Below are 18,433 nucleotides of genomic sequence, written 5' to 3' on the forward strand. Positions count from 1 at the left end.
TGGTGCAGCAGTTAAGAGGATTTCCTGGAGAGACAACATCCCTCATCCAGCTTAGATTACAACAGATAAAAAATGACCTCTAACTGGTATTACAACGGGGACTTTAGGATCCATGTTTGCTGAAAAGCAAAGACTCAGGCCAGCAGATGCCCAATGGGCAAGGAGATCAGTCCCCTGCCTTCATTTTGCATCTGTCTGTGTGCCTTTAACTCTGGGTCAGATTTCTGCTCAGCTCCATGCACGAGCACGTTGATCATTTAAAGCTAATAATAATGTTGTGTAAAGCTAATAATTCTCCCCTTTCGAGGCTGAAGACCACAACATCAGAGTAGCTAGGGCACCTCTGACAGACTTCTGACTGCCAGCTGCGCCTGGTTCAGACTAGAGAACAGCGGGCAGGAAATCTTCAGTTATTAAACTTTCCAGGAATAGTGGGGCCGTGCAGACAGATCCGCCCATGATAAAGCTGTTCTCGTAAGAGAAGACAATGACCCCAGGATGGAAAGGCAGCCCTGCTTCCTCAAGCGAGCCTTGATATTGACTCTCAACTTAGCAGGATCTAGCATCACCTGGAGATGACTCTCTGAGCATGTCTGCGATGGAGTTTCTAGACTGGGTTGTTTGAGGTTGAGAGACCCACATTAAAATGTGGGCAGCAGCATCTCATGGGCTGGGGTCGTGGGCTGAATAAAAGGAAGAAGGTGGGCTTTTGAGATGCCTCCGTGGGGCATTTGCTGCCAAGCCTGACTACACGAGGTCGCTCTCCAGAGCCCACACAGTGGAAGGGAGAACCAGCTCCCACAAGTTGTTCTCTGACCTCCGTATGTGTGTTTGGTACAAATGTAATACTTAAAAAAAAAAAAAGATTGATGGTTCATTTGTGTGTGTGTGTGTGTGTGTGTGTGTGTGTGTGTGTGTGTGTGTGTGTGTGTCCGTGTGCCCAGAAGAGGGCATCAGGTCCCCTGGAGTGAGCAGCCTGACAGGGGTTCTGGGAACCCAACTTGGGTCCTCTGGAGGCAGCAACCTTCGTAACTTCTGAGCCATTTCTCCGGTCCCATAGTATTTTTATTTTAAGGAGAAAGTAGGCGGGGCATGGTGGCATGTGTCTTAAATTACAGACTCAGGAGACAAAAGCAAGTGGATCTCTGTGAATTCAGGGTCAGCCTGATCTACAGAGTGAGTTCCAGGCCATCCAGGGCGACATGGTGAGATCCTGTCTCAAAAAGAAAAAGGAGGAGGACAGGGTGGGGAGAGAGCCAGACGCCAGCACTCATTTCTCCGCCTGCTGACCGGGGAGGCGATGTGACCAGTCACCTCTTCTCCTAATGCCAGTACTTTCCCCCCACGGTGGACTGTACCTTAAACTGGGGGCCAGGGAAAGCGCCCCCATCTTTAAGGTGCTTTCATCAGGCAGTTTGTTACGGCAAGAAGAAAATTAAGCAAGGACGCCCCCTACACTGTGTAAGCAGAGCTTTATATGACTCTGGGTTCTAGAAGCCCCGGCTAACTAGTCATGGCAACCCGTCTTCAGGACACCAAGTAAGTAGATAAGGAATGGTAGAAAGCAAAGAGAGGGGATTGATTCAATATGGTCCTGTGGTGAAGAGGAACAAGCAAAGGGTCCCAGTGGCCCTCAATTCTGTCTTTGGGGTACTAGTGTTAGCTTTTATGGAGGAAGCATTGGGGCAGAGAGCAAGAACTCAAGGTGTGGTCTGTTGATTGTCTCCATTCTGGTTCTGCAAGGCAGTCCAAAGAATTCCTTAGCATCATTGTCCCTTGAGGGGGCCAGTCTGGTTTCTACAAGATGTTCCTCCTGCTCTAGGGTGCTCCTAGCCTACCCTCATGGGTGACAGCCCTTCTCTGGGTGGGGGGAGGGGAGGGGAGTGGTCCAACCTGCAAGGTTATGTTCTCTCTGGAATCTACAGTAGCTGCAAGTTTAGGTCAATGACTTCTCTGCGTCTTCAGCGTTGGAGGGGACTGAGTTACATTAGGTAGGCTCTCCATGTGATGAACACGTGGACCTGCAGAGGCAAGCTGGTGGCCCAAGGGAAAACAGTAACAGAGAAGGGCAGAGATGCCAGGCTTCCATCCTGCCTTTGGCTGCCTTGTGGACACAAATGAGGAGTCTTGGGGAATGTGGCTTCTGAGTGTGCCACCTCTGCAGGATCTGTGCTCTCAGGGCCCGAACTGCCAGGATCATCGAGAAACGCATGCAAGGCGAAGAGACTCTGCAGACATCCCTCTGCCTGCAGCATTTCCTCGGCACCCAGCCCGGAGCTCCCCTGCCTCGCTGTGACTGTCCCCTCAACACCAGTATACACAGAGCTGACACGGTGATCAGTCAATCCTCAGCCCGAGCATGGCGGCTTGGCCACAGACTCTTCTTGTCCCCATCCCTCAACTACCTTGAAGACAGGGCTGGAGCACTCAATCCCTCTTGTCTTCCTGGTGTGGCTCGGCTGATGCCCTTGCCTACACTTCACCACTACTTTTTTCGTTTGATTTGGGGGTGGCTGTCCATCTCTCGCTTGTTGGACTCCAGGAACAGAAAGACCGAGGCTCTACATTGTGCGGCACTGTCAGCAGAAGCCTCGAGGCTCAGCCCAGGATTGCTGCGGGAAGCCCGAGGTGTTCTCTGCTTAGGGAGCTCCACTAAAGTAAGCAGATCCCTGCCGACGCTGCAGAAAAGAATTTCAAAACAGGTAAGAGTGAAGCACAGTGAAGCGAGTTTATTAGGTAGAGATAAGGAGAGTGCACGGTTCACACTTAAGCAGGATGTTTGGAGAGCGTGACTCACGGCAAAAGAACAGCACACACCTGAGATAAGAGGGCTTTTGGGCGGAGAGGGCTGCAATTAGATGTCTTCAGAAGGGCTCTGTATAGGGTTCTGCCGCTGAGTTCTCTTTTCCAAAGGATCTAATTTCACAACAGGGTTTAATGATTAAGTGAAGCTTAGGTTTTAAGCAAATTTTAAATTTTAAGTAAAAACACAGAAACTGGCCAGGTCTGGTGACCCACACCTTTCAGCCAGCACTCAGGAAACAGAGGCAGGTGGATCTCTGTGAGGTGGAAGCCAGCCTGGTCGATACAGCAAGTTCTAGGTGATCCAGAACATACGGTGAGAGATGCGGTGAGACCCTGTATTTAAAAAAAAAAAAAATATTTAGGGGGAGGGGTGCTGCAAGGGCAGAGGGCAGCTTCGCAGAGATGGGGAATGCGATCGAGATGCATGATGTGTAAGACACAAAGAATAAATAAAAAGATATATATATATGTGTGTGTATGTTTAATAAATGAATATAGGAACTAGCTTACACACACACACACACACACACACACACACACACACACACACACACACAAAGTATCTGTAAAGGCCAGAGGAGAGGCAACTCCCTGAAGCTAGAGTTACAGTCTGATGTGAGTGCTTGGAATTGAACTCTGGTCTCCTGAAAGACCAGTACTCATTCTGAACCACTGACCATGCCTCGAGGCCTCATTTTGAGGTTTTAGTTGGTTGGGGGTTGGGGAGGGGGGCACATGTTCTCACTGTGCAGCACAGATTGACCTGGAACTCAGTGTGGAGATGCACAGAGGTCTGCTTGCCTCTGCCTCTGCCTGTACTGAAGATGCACACCACCATGGCCAGTTCTTGCTTCTCTTAAAGGACTCCCTCTGTAAACGGAATTGTGAGGCGATGCATTGTTCAGTTTAGGGATGAGAGGAAAGCACCCGTACAGTTAGACTCAAGACCACAGCACTGTGCCTCAAGTCAGCCCCGATCCTGTTTGGAAGCACTGTCCCTATAAGAAATTGTGACTTTATTGTCTACAGGCCTCTGAACCCCAGATTCCAGAGTAAGGGGCTTCTTTCTCTTTCCGTGTCCCCGTAATTTTTCTTGTCTTAAAAAATGTTTTATGACATTTTAATTTACTTATTTTATGGAGGGAAGACGACAGCTTTAGGGGCCCAGGCTTGGCAGTAGAGACCCTAAAGCTTTACCCACTCTTCACTCCGTTCCCCATCTTTCTATCCCACTCATCCTGATGATGCCCCTTGCCCCAGGTTATAGGAAGCTCCAGGGAGCAGGGAGAATACAATACACAGATTCCCGAAGTTTACTGAATAAACTGACTCCATTTGCAGCTGTTTGTAGAAGGTCCAAGCTTGCAGGTGCTCTCAAGCACAGTAGAAATGGTGGTGAAGGGTGTCTGGGAAGAGACCCAGAAATATGTGAAGACAAAAGGAAAATTAGGGTAAAACCAACATCGGAAGAATTTTCCAGAATAGCCTTTGGAGGCTGCATGGGGAGTCTCCCTCACCATGTATCTGCTGCTGGAGAATATGAACCTTAGTCACCCTACATGAGCATCTAGAATAACCTAGAATTACTACATGTTCTCAGAGACCTTAGATAGAATATAGATAGGTAGCTGATAGATAAATAGATAAATACATACATACATATATACATACACACACACACACAAAACATACTCTACCCATACAAACACATAGGTAAATAGACAAATGGATCTTGGGGCCATAAACTTTTTATGGACATTTTGCAAATATATATATATATAATTTTCTTTTTCTTCTATCATTTACACCTATACCTCTTCTCAACTCCAGCAGAAGTTTCCCCACATAAGAATTTATTTATTTTTGATTATGTGTATGCATGGGAATGCCCAAGGAGGTCAGAAGAGGATGTCAGATGCCCCGGAACTAGAGTCATAGGTGACTGTGAGTCACCCGGATGTGGATACTAAGAGCCAAAACAAGGTCCTCTGCAAGAGCAGCAAGTACTCTTCATCCCTCGGCCGGCTCTCCAGTCCCAAGAATTCTTACTCCCTTGTAAAAACTCAACACTGCTTGCTCAATATAACCTCCACCTTCTCTTCCTTCCTCAGGACACTGACTTTAACTTTAACTTTAAAATATCCATGTTCTCCGAAATACAGTTTCTGGTTTTGGTAATTTGCTTTGTGCTGGTGATCCAACCCACAGCTTCAAGAATACGAGGCAAACACTCCACCTACCAAACTTTACTTGTAGCCTATGTGTACATGTCTGTACGCACATATGAGCACCTGTGTGTGCATTTATGTGTATGTGTGTTTGTGCATGTGTGTTATTTTCTAAGATCATGCAAACAAGGTTCTGAGGGGTAACAGCTCCCTGAACAGGGAGGGTACTGAAAATGGGTTGTTTTTTGTTTGTTTGTTTGTTGTTGTTTGTTTTATCTCTTTAGACAGCACCTCCACTATGTAGCCCTTGCTGGCCTGAAACTCACAGCTGTAGCCAAGGACGACCTTAAACTCTTGGTCCTCCTGCCTCCACCTCCTAAATGCTTGAATTATAGGATAGGCCTTCATGCCTGGCTCTCAAAACATGTATTTTTGAAAATATGGAACACTATGCATCTGTGTGTCATCCTGCACAGAGGCCATGCTAATCTTCTCTGTATCATTTCAATTTTAGTATGTGTGCTGCCAAAGCAAGCACTCGGAATACATTTTCTAAAGCCACCAAATAAAACCCTTTACCTCACGATTTCTGAGTTTGAACTAATCCACACATCTGCTGGAAATGGGGCTAAACCAGGAGTTGGCTAATACCAACGCAAAACAAGGAACTAAGACAGTTTACAGTAGAGGCGAACAGGAATGGCCACGGCTAGGAACACAGATTCAGGTTATTCAAACAGCGCGTTTCAATGTGAAAACAGGGACCAGATTCTACGGCCTCTCTGAAACTCCTGCATATACCAAAAGCCTGTGGCCTGCCACCATAAAACTGTGGCCATGTGTGAACCAAGTGACCTCAGGCAGGGCAAGTCGGGACCTTACAGAGCTAGCCTAGGCCTGCAGGTGAGGTCAGTTGTTTCTGCACAGAAGTCAAGAGGCCGTGGGTGGACTATGGCAATAGACGGCAGAATTTAGAGTTCGGCAAGGGTGACTAGTAAGTTTTTGGAGTTTGCATGAAAAGAGACTGTGCTTATCGTCTAATATCAGAAGAGGCTTGGCTCATACGTATGCAGTTAAGACGTCGCGGTTTCCCTGACTCAGGGTCCAGATGTGGTACTTGTGCATGGCTTCAGCTGGCTGCACTGAAAGAGAAAACAGTGTTGTAATGTACACATATTTCTACTCCTGTTTGAAATATTTTGTATATTGATACAAATACAGAAGTATATTTATTGTAATATACATATATTTCTACTCCTATTTGTTTGTATATTGATACAAATACAGAACTATATTTATTGTAATGTACATATATTTCTACTCCTATTTGAAATATTTTGTATATTGATACAAATGTAAAATTGTATTTGTCATACTGTATGTATGTTCTACCTCTTTTTAGGATATTTTGTATATTGATACATATTGTTGTCATATTGCACTATACATTTCTACCTCTGTTTAAGATATTTTGTATATTGTCACAATTTTGAAGTCATTGTCCTTTTACTGTACACTTGTTTATAGACTATTTACCTTGTTTATATGAAGCCTTAGTCCTTAGGTAATTTAGGTAGAGAAGACTTACAGATTTATAGTCACCGATGCTAGTCATTTCTATAGTTATGTTAGTTAGGTTGTCCATGTTTACAGATACATATGTCAGATGGACAGGTAATCTTCAAACACTTCACAGACCTAGAGAATACGGCATTTAAATAACTTAGAATTCTGTTGATGTGAGACACAATTGCTCCTGGCAGCACCAATCTGATCCCGAGAGAATGTTGGGCTTTTAAGACACTCAGTGTGGAAGTTTATCTTCTTCCTGGCACATAACAGCCTGTTGGGCAAAGAACTGCCCTTGCCTGGACTACTGACATTATGAACACCGTCCTTTCTGGACAAGCAGGACACAAGGAAAAGTGACTACTGAACCTTGCCAAGACAGGGTAAGATGGTCTTTCAAAATTCCTGCTTCTGAAAATGGTCTGTCAGATATTCTAGGTCTGTAGCCAAACTGGATGCCCCAACAGTGCTGAAAAACTTTAGGTGACTGTCCAGGCTGCCAGCTGTCTCTGTCTATTCTTGAAAATTTTCCAAAAGTTGCTTGCATGCATCTCCTGTTTTCTCAGGTATTATTATTTTCCTTCTCAGGTCTTTGATGGGGTTGAAGACTAACAGTTACAGTTACAATCTTCTTGTAGCTTAGCTAGAACATACTAAGTACTAGATTCAGGTTCTTCAGGATAGGACACCTTTTGGAATGATCTCTGTAACATGCCATTTACCTATGCTCCAGACTTCTCTGGATGTTAGTATGTGTCTCTTATTTGATGTTCTTGTTGGCTGTAGTTGCATTTGTTTATGTTATTACCCTTTATTTCTCCTTGATAATCGTTCCTATTGTATATAGTTTTGTGTTAGGTTAGAATTTTCTTATTTAGACTAAAGGGGGAGATGTAGTGGGTGCTGTTTGAGCCATGCCCTGAAGCACTGCCCCTAGTGAGCAGCTGTAGCTGTTACACCTGCCTGTGACCTTGAAGTACCTGCCCCTGGGGCATGGCCGCCGGGGACCCTTAAGACCTAGGATGCACATATGCAGCTCTCTCTCTTGGTTACTTAGTGGTTTGGATGTTGAGATCTTGGATCAAGCCTTTCAGCGTGGGACATAGCTCAGCTTTCCCGGACCCTACGATAAATCTCCTATGGTTGTGAGTTAACCCTCAAATAAATTCCTTTGATCATTAAGCTGATTCCATGGGTTGTTAGCGATTTAATCACATTAGAACAGGATTAACTGAAGCACCCGGCGTCACCTCCCACACAATTTGTTATAGTTAGTAGTTTGAGAACAGCCTTTTTCAGTCCCTCTAATTAGATAGTAAATCGTGGGGTTCAGCAGGTCCTCCTCTATTATTTTCTAGGCTAATGTCCTGATATGATCAGCAGGGCCCCATATCAGGCACAACAGTGAGCCTGGCCAGGCTGTAACTGGGTTAGAGCAGGCATCTCATCGGTCTATGAGTGTCCTGAAAATCAGATAGAGGACTTCCTCATGCATGCAGTGGGTTATTAGGATGGTAGATATGTCTAACCACAGCAAGCCCTTTGAATTCCGTAACAACGGTGGAGAAATGCTGGCTTAAAAGGGGGGGACAAACCCGTTTCCTAGTTTGGACTGTATGTGGGGTGTGTATCTGGATGATGCCAAGGTCCTCATTAGCTACCTCATAAAGGGAAAGAAAATCTCTCTGTCTCTGTCTCATCTCTCTCTCTCTCTCTCTCTCTCTCTCTCTCTCTCTCTCTCTCTCTCTCTCTCTCACACACACACACACACACACACACACACACACACACACACACAGCTCATGCTGGCCTTGAACTCACTGTATATCCAGGAATGTATTTGAATTTAGAAGGATTTTGAATTTCTCCACCACCTTGCCTTCCCCTCTCAGGTGCTAGGATTACAGGCGTGCACCACCACTTACAGTGCTCAGGATCAAACCCAGGGCTTCACGCATGTTAAACAAGCACTCTGCCAGTTGAGCTACATCCCCAGCCCAGGAAGATTGTTTCTCAAGGCACACGGAGTGCTGTTTGGTTGTGCCTGAACTTCGTATGTAAGAAATTCTTCCCGAGTGCTGTCCCCACCACAACAGACAGATGGGAAGACCCTGTTGCCAAACACAACACACTTTGGTTGCAGGACATAAAGGAATTGAGCCAGATCTGAAATTTCCTCCCTACTGGTTAGCTTGCATAACGTCAAAAAGTACCCTGCAGGCTGCTGGAAGAGAAATATCATCAGTGGTTTACCCAGCAGTAGACCCTGCATATTACAGTGCTAACCCGCCAGGCAAGACGTGTCCACTGGAGAATAGTGGCATGACCGTTATGGGCCTAGACAACGGATTTCTGATTAGATTCGAGGACTGTTCCACAGGCCGAAATCATGCCTAGTTCTGTGAGCCTGGCCAAAAGCCCATAGTTAGGGAGGCCATAGGTTACGGGGGGACCTACTAATGTTGTTTTACTAAATGAACATGCTGTCACACTGCCTTCTAAATCTTTGTTTATTCCTTTAGATTAGTGCTACTCCCAATCTCGGTCTGAGAAGCTTCTTTTTCCAGCGGGGACCAGTCAATGCAGAGACTCCCAACTGGTCAAGATGCTGAGAATAAGCGAGTGTTGAGTATGGGACGTCTATCTCCATCCTCACGAGGCCCAGGCCATATAAAGGAGTCGGGAGCAGACAGCATGTAAGAGCCAGAGGATGGGAGGGGCGCTAGGAAGAGTTGCCTTCTGGACATGATGTGGTTACTGCACTCATGAGCTGGCCCTCACAAGCAGCACAAGCCGCACCAGACCAAACCAGTCAATAATCCCAGCAAGGATGCTGGAGAGGCCCCCGAGGCCCCACCTAGCTGGAGAGCTATCTGCATTTGATGGCTGCTGGGGAGAGGGAGTTATTTTCCTTTGGAGATGTGGTGCCTGATGAGTTTCCCATGAGTGTGCAGGCAGTACTCATGAAACTAGTGAAAGGAGGAGGAGAAGAAGAAGAGGAAGAGGAGGAGGAGACCGAAGATTGTAGGAGCTGGTGTTGGGGATGTCGATAGGAAATGGAGTTCAAATGGCTGTAATAAAGATGTATTTATATGTATGTATTATCAAAAATATTTTTAAAAAAGAAATTTGTGCAGGCATGGTGGCTCATGCCTTTAATCCCAACACTCAGGAGGCAGAAGCAGGTGGATCTTTGTGGGTTCAAGGCCAGCCTCATCTACACAGTCAGTTTCAGACCACCCAGGGCTAACATAGTGAAACTCTGTCTTAAAGAAAGAAAGGAAAGAAAGGAAAGAAGGAAGGAAGGAAGGAAGGAAGGAAGGAAGGAAGGAAGGAAGGAAGGAAGGAAAAACCAAACCAAAACAACAACAACAAAAAACAAGTAGCCATTGGCCAGGAGAAGAAAGGCATTGAAACAGATTTCCAGTAACAGGTGCTTTGGAAGGCTCCAGAAAGTTTTCAAACATGGCAGTGTTGAGCTGACATGCAAAGTGAGATTTGCTGGCTACCACCACAGGCAGAGTGGGAAGTGCCCTGCACTCTACGGGCTGTCTGGCCGAGCTTGCCCAGAACAAAATTTCCTGCCTAAGTCTGGCTATCAGCAAGCTGCCTCAGAACCCCACCTTGTCGTCTCTGCTCCAGATAGCAGCCCCCTCCCCCCCGTGGCTGCAGCGTTAAAGGAGAGGGTGACAGCTGGGACTTTGGCACTGGGGCTGGGTTTTACGTGAACGCCACTGAAGATCCCTGGAAAACTAAGAACGGAATGTTCTCTTATGTAACCGAGGAGCTTCCACAATTCACAGATGCCAGTTTCCCAGCGGATCCACACAGGATGTCTATTTTGGTCACTCCATGGGAGGCCACAAAAAAATCCTGGAAAATACAAATCTGTGTCAGCATTTGCTCCGGTCTGCAACCCAGTGCTGTGTCCTTGGAGCAAAAAAGCATACAAAGTGACCTGTCTCATGTCCCGTCTGGGTTCCCAGGTTGACATGACTCCCTTCCAATGGGCAGTTATTCCCTGATAATTTCAGAGCTGCCCACACAGGAAAGAAAATCCCTGTTGTTTTTAGGATGCAAGTGATGAAGGCTTCATCACTAATCACCACATCAGGCACCATGCAAAATATGAAAAGCTTCATACAAGTGAATATCATCAGGATTATGAAAGTTGAAATAAACAGAATTGCTAAATAGAGAAAAGGAAAGTTGGTCACGGAGGTAACTGCAATCCCAGTGCTGGCAGACAGAGACAGGCAGGTCCCTGGGGTTTCTGGTTTGTCAGCCCAGCCTATTCAATGAGACCGTGTGCCTGCCTGCGTGCGTGCATGAGGTGGGGGGTGATAAAGGAAGACATCAGACAGCCTCCAGACTCCATACACATGTCCATGGGGGCATGTACCCCCTAAAGAACACTCCACAAACTAGAAATGTAAGGGTAAAGGGTATGTATGTCCTCATCCTAATAAAGAGCATCTGAGAAATAAACAAACAGAAAAGACTCCATGTTTAATAGCAAAATACTCAACGCTTGCTCCTAAAGAGATAGAACAAGACAAGATCGTCTGTTCGTGGCTGCTATTACATTGTGCTGAGGAGTCTAACCAGGGACGTCAGACAGGAGAATCTAAAGCCATCTGGGTCGGATGGAGAGAGGTGCAGCGTGGAGACCGGCTGTGCTCTGCTCCCCCTCCTACCACGTGACGGAGCAGTAGCTTCCACACTGCACCTTGCCCATACTGACTCCATGTTAGAAAGATTCAGTTTGTTCCATCTTCAGAGCAAATGTTGAGGCTGGTAAAACAGCCACCACCTGTCCAGCACAACCTGTGAGGTCCAGTCTGAAACACAACTTATGCACGTGAACAAAATATCAAAGTAAATGAGAAACACATGCACAGATGTGTGAATCAAAACCACATCACAGCCTGGAGTGGTGGCGCACGCCTTTAATCCCAGCACTTGAGAGGCAGAGGCAGGTGGATCTCTGTGAGTTCACGGCCAGCCTGGTCTACAGAGGGAGTTCCAGGGCAGCCATGGCTACACAGAGAAACCCTGTCTGGGGAAAAAAGAAACAACAACAAAACATATTAATGAGCTGGGGAGATGGCTCGGTAGGTAGAGTGTTTGCTGACCAAGCTTGAGGATCTGAGTTCAAATCCCCCAAACCAAAGCATGGGGCTGGAGAAATAGGTCAGCGGCTGAGGGTACTTGTCCTTGCAGAGGCCTCCAGTGTGGGTCACAGCTCATGTCTGTAACCTCGGTATTCGGGAAGCTGAACCAAGAGGATGACAAGTCCAGGGCCAGGGCTGGAGGGACTCAGGGGCTAAGAGCACTGGCTGCTCTTGCGAGGGACCAGAGGACCCAGGTTTCAACTCCCAGCATCTACACAGAGGCTCACAGTCATCCCTAACTCCAGTTTCAAGTGATCCAGTGCCCTCTTCTGCCCATGCCAGCAAATGGTACACATACATATATGCAGGCAAAACATTCATACATGTAACATAAAAAATTAATTAATTAAATAAAAAACTAAAACAAGTTCAGGACCATCCTGGTTTCCATAGTGAGATACTGTCTCAAAGATTAAAAAACAAAAAACAGTCAATACTGCTAGATAAAATGGGTGTGATTTATTAATTTATTGTTATCCAATAATTTGACATGAACGATGCAAATATGTCTACATGTGGCTGACAAAGCTCACTCACAAAAAAAAAATCAACTCTTTTATTCACAGATAACATGTTTCCACACAAAGAGAATTCAAAGGAATTCACTGGAAAAATCAATCAAAATTAAGGAATAGTTAATGCCTTAACCCTCTGTTCACAATGAAGATTCATGTATCAAAATTAATCAGTGGCTGGAATGAAGCCACCAACTGTGTTTTTATTGAGTTAAGTAAACTGCTCTACAGGATTCTTTTTATAATGAAATCTTTAGCTTTGTATCTTAACATAGTGAGATCCTGTAAGACAGAGGAGTAATACATAACAATCTCAGTGGGTTAAAGACCTATGTGTAAGACCTGAGATAACTAAATTCCTATAAGAAAGCAAAGGGTGGTGGACAACACAGTGGTTTATGCCTGTAATTCCAACACTCCAGAGACAGAGGCAGGAGGATCACTGCAAGTTCAAGGCCTACTTGGTCTATATAGTAAGGCCAGGCCAGGCTGATCAGGAATGTAAAGAAGATAAAACAAAACACATTGGGGAAAGCTTTGTAGACCTTGATCTGATGATTTATTTTATACAGCAAACATTGTTTTATATAAAAACCGTGGACAGCAAGAGCAAAAAAGACCAATAGGACTTTATCAAGCTATTCATATACACTAAAGGGTCTGATCCACAGAGCTCTACCGAATGGGACAGGGATTACTATCTAGAACATACAAAGATTTCCTACTGCTGAGTAACAAAAACAACCTAGTTTCCAATGTGCAGGGGGACCCAGGGTTGTATCTCAGTGGTAGAGCACCTGTCTACCATGTATGGGGCCCTGGATTCAACCCCACAACGCGAAACATGTGCAGAGAACTCATAGGACACTTTCCCCAAAATGTTATGCAGACGCCCCACATGCACCTTAAATCACTGACCTCAGAGAAATGCAAATCCAAATGGCGAGTGTCTAGTCTGGAGCTACCACTAGGATGGCTACTGTCCAAAAGAGCAAGCCCATACACACAAACAACAACTAACAGTTGGCTTGTGACACAGGGAAGCTGGAATTCTTGAGTGTTTGTGAGATTGTATGCAAAGCAAATAAGGAAACTTCTTAAAAAAAAAAAAATCCATTGAGCTGAAGAGCTGAACACTGGGTTTCAAAGGGTGTTTGTATTCCTGCATTCATAGCAGTGTATATATAATGGCCAAAGGTGAAAACATGTACCAATCAATGGATGGATGGGTAATCAAAACATGAGGTGTGCAAAGTCTAAACCAACAACCAGGGAGCCTGCATGGAATGGACCTAGGCCCTCCGCATATATGTGACAGTTATGTAGCTTGGTCTAGATTGGGAGCAGGAGCTGTCCTCAGTGCTTTGACTGGCTCTGGAGAATCCATCCCTCACGCTGGATTGCCTTGCCCAGCCTGAATACAGTGGGAGAAGCTGTGGGATATCTGTACACCGTGTGAAGATATAGTGTTGTGATTGGCTTAATAAAGAGCTGAATGACCAATAGCTAGGCAAGAGGTATAAGCAGGACTTCCAGGCAAGGAGAGAGGAAATAGGAGATAAATCTAGGTGCGAGAGAGACATAGAATGGGATAGAGGTGAAAGCTATGTGGTAGAAAATTGATTAATAAAAATATGGGTTAACTTAAGTTATAAGAGCTAGTTAAAAACAAACCTAAGCTAAAAGCTGAGCTTTCATAATTAATAATAAGTCTCTGTGTTGTTATTTGGAAATAGGCTGGCTGGACAGAGAAAGATTCGGTACAGGGAGGTTCTTGATATTATGGCAGCTTGATATGCCATAATTTGCTGAAGCCCATGGGAGGCCTGCCCCTTTCTGAGTGATTACAGAGAAGTGGATGGGGGCAGCTGGGGGGGATTGCAGAGGGAAGGGGAGGGAGTGAGAAGAGAGGAGGGACGGGAGGCTGCTGTCGGGATGTAAAATAAATAAATTTTAAAAAGCCATGGTGTATGCACAGAGGAATATTCTTCAGCCTTCCTAAGGAGGGAAACCCTAACACATGCTACTCGATAAGCAAACACGAGGACAGTAAGCCAAGCGAAGCAAGCTCCTCTGAAAAAGCCAACATCCCATTTAACACTCCATCTCCACGCAGAGTCCAGTTGTCAAATTCAAACACAGGTGGGAAGTGTAACTCAGCTGGTCGAGTGCTCACCTTGCATACGTAAAGCCTGTGCTCAGTCTCCAGTACCACATGAGCTGGGCACAGGAGGATCGAAGCTCAAAGTCATCTTCAGCTACATATCAAGTTTGAGGATAGCCTGGGCTACATGGGCGCTTACTTTAAAAAAGTGTGTGTGTGTGTGTGTGTGTGTGTGTGTGTGTGTGTGTGTGTGTTTTGTAAAAATTGAACTGGTAGAGCAATCCCCAGCACTTGAAAAACAAAAGCACCCCCCCCCACACACACACACACACAAACTCACAGAAGCAGGAAGAATGATGGCTATCAGAGGCTGGAGAAGGAACAGAGAAGAGTTTAATGGGTACAGAGCGTCAGCTTGGCAAGATAAAAACGTCCTGGGATCTGTTCCACAATGTGAATGTACTCAGAACCTCAGACCTGGCCACATCAAAGCAGTTAAGATGATAAACTTTATGTTCATTGGGGTTTGCAGTGTGGGGTTTATGCCTCACAAGCTCTCCAGCACGTCTGTTACGCTTTATTTACCACAAGGGGAAAATGGTGTTCTCCAAGAAAAAAGGTGTAGTTCAGCTTGTGACCCAGCTGGGCAAATGCTGTTCCCTGAGATAACATCAAACCTCCCATGCAGAAAAGTGCTTTATCTGTGTTTCTTGTTTTATATCAACAAACATCATATACTTAAAAGACATGTGAGGGGCTGCAGATACGGCTCAGTGGTTCATGGACTTGCTATGAAATCCTGAGGACCAGAGTTCAGATCTCAGTATAAATCTAATAAAGCCAGGGGGTTTCTGCACACCTGTGACCCCTATTCTGAGGCAGGCAGAGACAGAAGGATCATTGGAGCTTTCTGGCTGCCAGCCTGGCAAGGAAATGTGAACTTCACATTCAAGGAGAGACCCTGCCTCAAAGGGAGAGACAGTGTTGGGGGAAGAAACCTAACTCTCTCTTCTGGCCACTGTAACATGCACACACTGTGTGTACACTTAAACACACACACACAAAATAAGATAAAATATTTTTTAAAGATACAACTTAGGGTTTGGAGAGATGGCTTAATGTTTAAGAGCATTTGCTCTTCTCAAAAAGCCGAATTTGATTCCCAGCACTCACATCAGGTGACTGATGAGCACCTATAACTCCAGCTCCAGGGAATCTAATGCCTTCTGAACTCCAAGGGCACCTGCACACGCATAGAAGGCACACAGAGGCACACACATATACATAAAAATAAAATACACTTTTAAAAAGATACAATTTAGTAATATTTTTAGGGCTGGCCGTGTAGCTCAACCATAGAGTACATGCTTAGATAGTGTGAGGCCCTGGGTTTGGTTCTCGGCACCAGATTAAAAGATCCTCTGGAAGAGCAGCAAGAGCTCTTAACCACAGATCCACCTCTCTAGCCCCACGCCTACCCTTTTATAACACCCATGTGCCATACACATATAATAAATATGCATAATTAAAATTTTATAAATATTTTAAAAACAAAGAAAAGTAAACTAAACGAGTAGACTTTGGCTTCCAGTTCACTGGCACAAATGATAACGGCCCTTGAGGAGATAATTCAGCTAGGGGTCCCTGGCATTCCAGCTTTCCACAAACAGAAGTTCTAAGCAGCCAGTCATCCTTGCGGAATGTTTAACGTATGTATAGCTTTTTTTTTCTGGGAACTTCTGTTCACAAGGGTCCACTTCCTTCAGCCACTCTAAATCCAGATTCCTCTGACACCAGTCACCTCCACCAGGCTGCTTACATCTCATCCCAGTGACAAAGATTTGTACCTGAGAGGCCCTGGTGGCCAAGTTAATGCCATGTCTACCCTGACCCTGAGATTAGTCCCTGGGCTCTGAGGATCGCAGCAGCAACATGGACCATTCAGAATGCACAGGCCCTGGCCAAGGTGGAGCTGATGCTTCTGCCCTGGCCATCAAAGCCCTCAAGGACCCCCCAAGAGACAGAAAAAAAACAAAACGACACACGACACAGCAGAACATCACTTCTGATGGCACCATCTGCTTTACTTGGCAGGTGTGGCACTAGTCTCTAGCCAAAGAACTCTCTGGAGCTATTACCGAGGTCCTGAGGACCGTCCAGTCTGTGGGGGCCCTGTCTGACAGTCACACCACACGAGACACCGAAGGTGTCATCAGCGGCACAATGGGGTGCCTAGAGAAACACAAGCGAGCCAGACATGGTGGGCATACACCGCAACCCCAGCAGCACATAAACCAGGTGGGCACTGCACACCCATAAACTGAAGGGCTCAGGAAGTGGAGGCAGGGGATTAGGAGTCCAGGGGTCATCCTCGGCTACATTACCAAATTGGAGACCAGCCTGGGCTACATGAGTCCCTGTCGGTAAGTCAAAAACCAAAGCAGATCTCGTCACTTTGTTAAGGAGGCCCTTCCCTCGCCTCGCCTGGGGTTAAGTGTGAATAGGATGAGAGGCCACAGAGGCAGACACCACACCGACCTGGGCCCTGAGGCCTCCCTCACTGTCTATCCCCTGTCAGGCAGCTGCTGGTGACCTAGGAGGCCTGTGAGCCTCCGACCAAGCAGAGGGAGGAGCCTGGGTCCTTGAAGGACCAAAGCCAATCTACACTTGACAGCAACACAAGTAAAATGAAACATGGATGTGCAAAGCCATGGACCTCAAGGCTCTTAGTATAGTAGATGGAGAATAGCAGTGATCTTCCTGGAGGTGGCCGTACAGGTCCCACTGCCCTTTTCAGCCTCAGCCTGTCACGAATGTATCCTCTCTCTCTCTCTCTCTCTCTCTCTCTCTCTCTCTCTCTCTCTCTCTCTCTCTCTCTCTCTCACACACACACACACACACACACACACACACACACACACACACTTGTGCCACCAGACTTAGTTTACGTGGTACCAGGATCAAACCCAAGGCCTCAAGCATGCTAGGCAAGCCGTCTACCAGCTGAGCTACCTCACTGGTCCCTTGGTTGAATTTGTGTTGTGTTTGGTTGAGTTGGTGTTGAGGGTGGAACCCAGGGCCCTGTGTGTGCTAAGCACATGCTTTACCTCTCAGCCATACCTTTAGTCCTTAGCTAATTTTTATAACACACACACATTAGCATATAAATTAGTTAAAGCGATTATCAGCATCGAGCAGACAGTATTCTTGAGTCACAGCTGTTCCAAACGTTCAGAAAGCGCAAACTAACAGAAAACTGCTCGAAAAACAAAAAAAAAAAAAATTAAACATACAAAAATCTAGTAACTATGCTAACTTTTTTTTTTTTTTTTTTTTTTTTTTTTTTTTTTTTTTTTTTTTTTTTTTTTTTTTTTCGAGGTTTCTTGTTAGTTTGCTTCATTTTGCCTGTTTTACAGATCGTGTCTGCTCATGCTGATTAAGCTGCACACGGCTGTTTTTCATTGTTTTAAATGGCAATCTTTAACAGAAACTTTTTTAGATTGAAATATCTTTGTTTTATGTCTGTATGTGTACATCTGTGTGTGCACCATATGTGTGCAATGTCTACAGAGGCCAGAAAAGGGCATCAGATCCACTGAACTGAAGTTACAGCTGTTCTAAGGTACCATGTAAGTGCTGGGAATCAAAGCCAGACTCTCAGGAAGAGCAGCTGGTTCTCTTAACCACTGAGCTGCTCCAGCCCCTTAAAAGGCAGTCTTGGTTACTATGATTTACACAATAAACATTTACAATATACATTTAGCCAGGCATAATGGTGTATTCCCTTAATCCCAGCACTCGGAAGGCACAGGCAGGTGCAGGTGGATCTCTATGAGTCGCTGGCCATTCTGGGCATTAACGAGTTCCAGAGGCAGGATTCTCAACAGGGTTGGATGTCTGGGAGTCAGTGGCCTTCATACAGGACTGGTTGAGAGGCAAAATGGAAGTCAATAGATCCAAGGCTGAGGATATAATTCTTGAGCTGGGAATATAGATCAGCTGACAGAGTGCTTGCGTAGCATGCACAAAACCCTGGGTTCAATCCCCAGCAGCACATTAACTAGGCATGGCGGTGTCTACCTGTAATCCCAGCTCTCA

General features: G+C 45.6%; 1 non-coding gene and 1 pseudogene across 1 annotated transcript; one reads left to right on the top strand and one right to left on the bottom strand.

The window, feature by feature from the left end:
* The first annotated feature begins 3,207 nt into the window (after positions 1–3,207).
* Positions 3,208–10,717, top strand: LOC114685878 (annotated as a pseudogene).
* Positions 5,408–5,511, bottom strand: LOC114685886. The gene has a single exon (XR_003733508.1). It is a non-coding gene; the product is annotated as a U6 spliceosomal RNA (small nuclear RNA).
* Positions 10,718–18,433: the final 7,716 nt, after the last annotated feature.

This window comes from Peromyscus leucopus, chromosome 3 (assembly GCF_004664715.2).
Source record: "Peromyscus leucopus breed LL Stock chromosome 3, UCI_PerLeu_2.1, whole genome shotgun sequence".
Lineage (NCBI taxonomy): Eukaryota > Metazoa > Chordata > Mammalia > Rodentia > Cricetidae > Peromyscus > Peromyscus leucopus.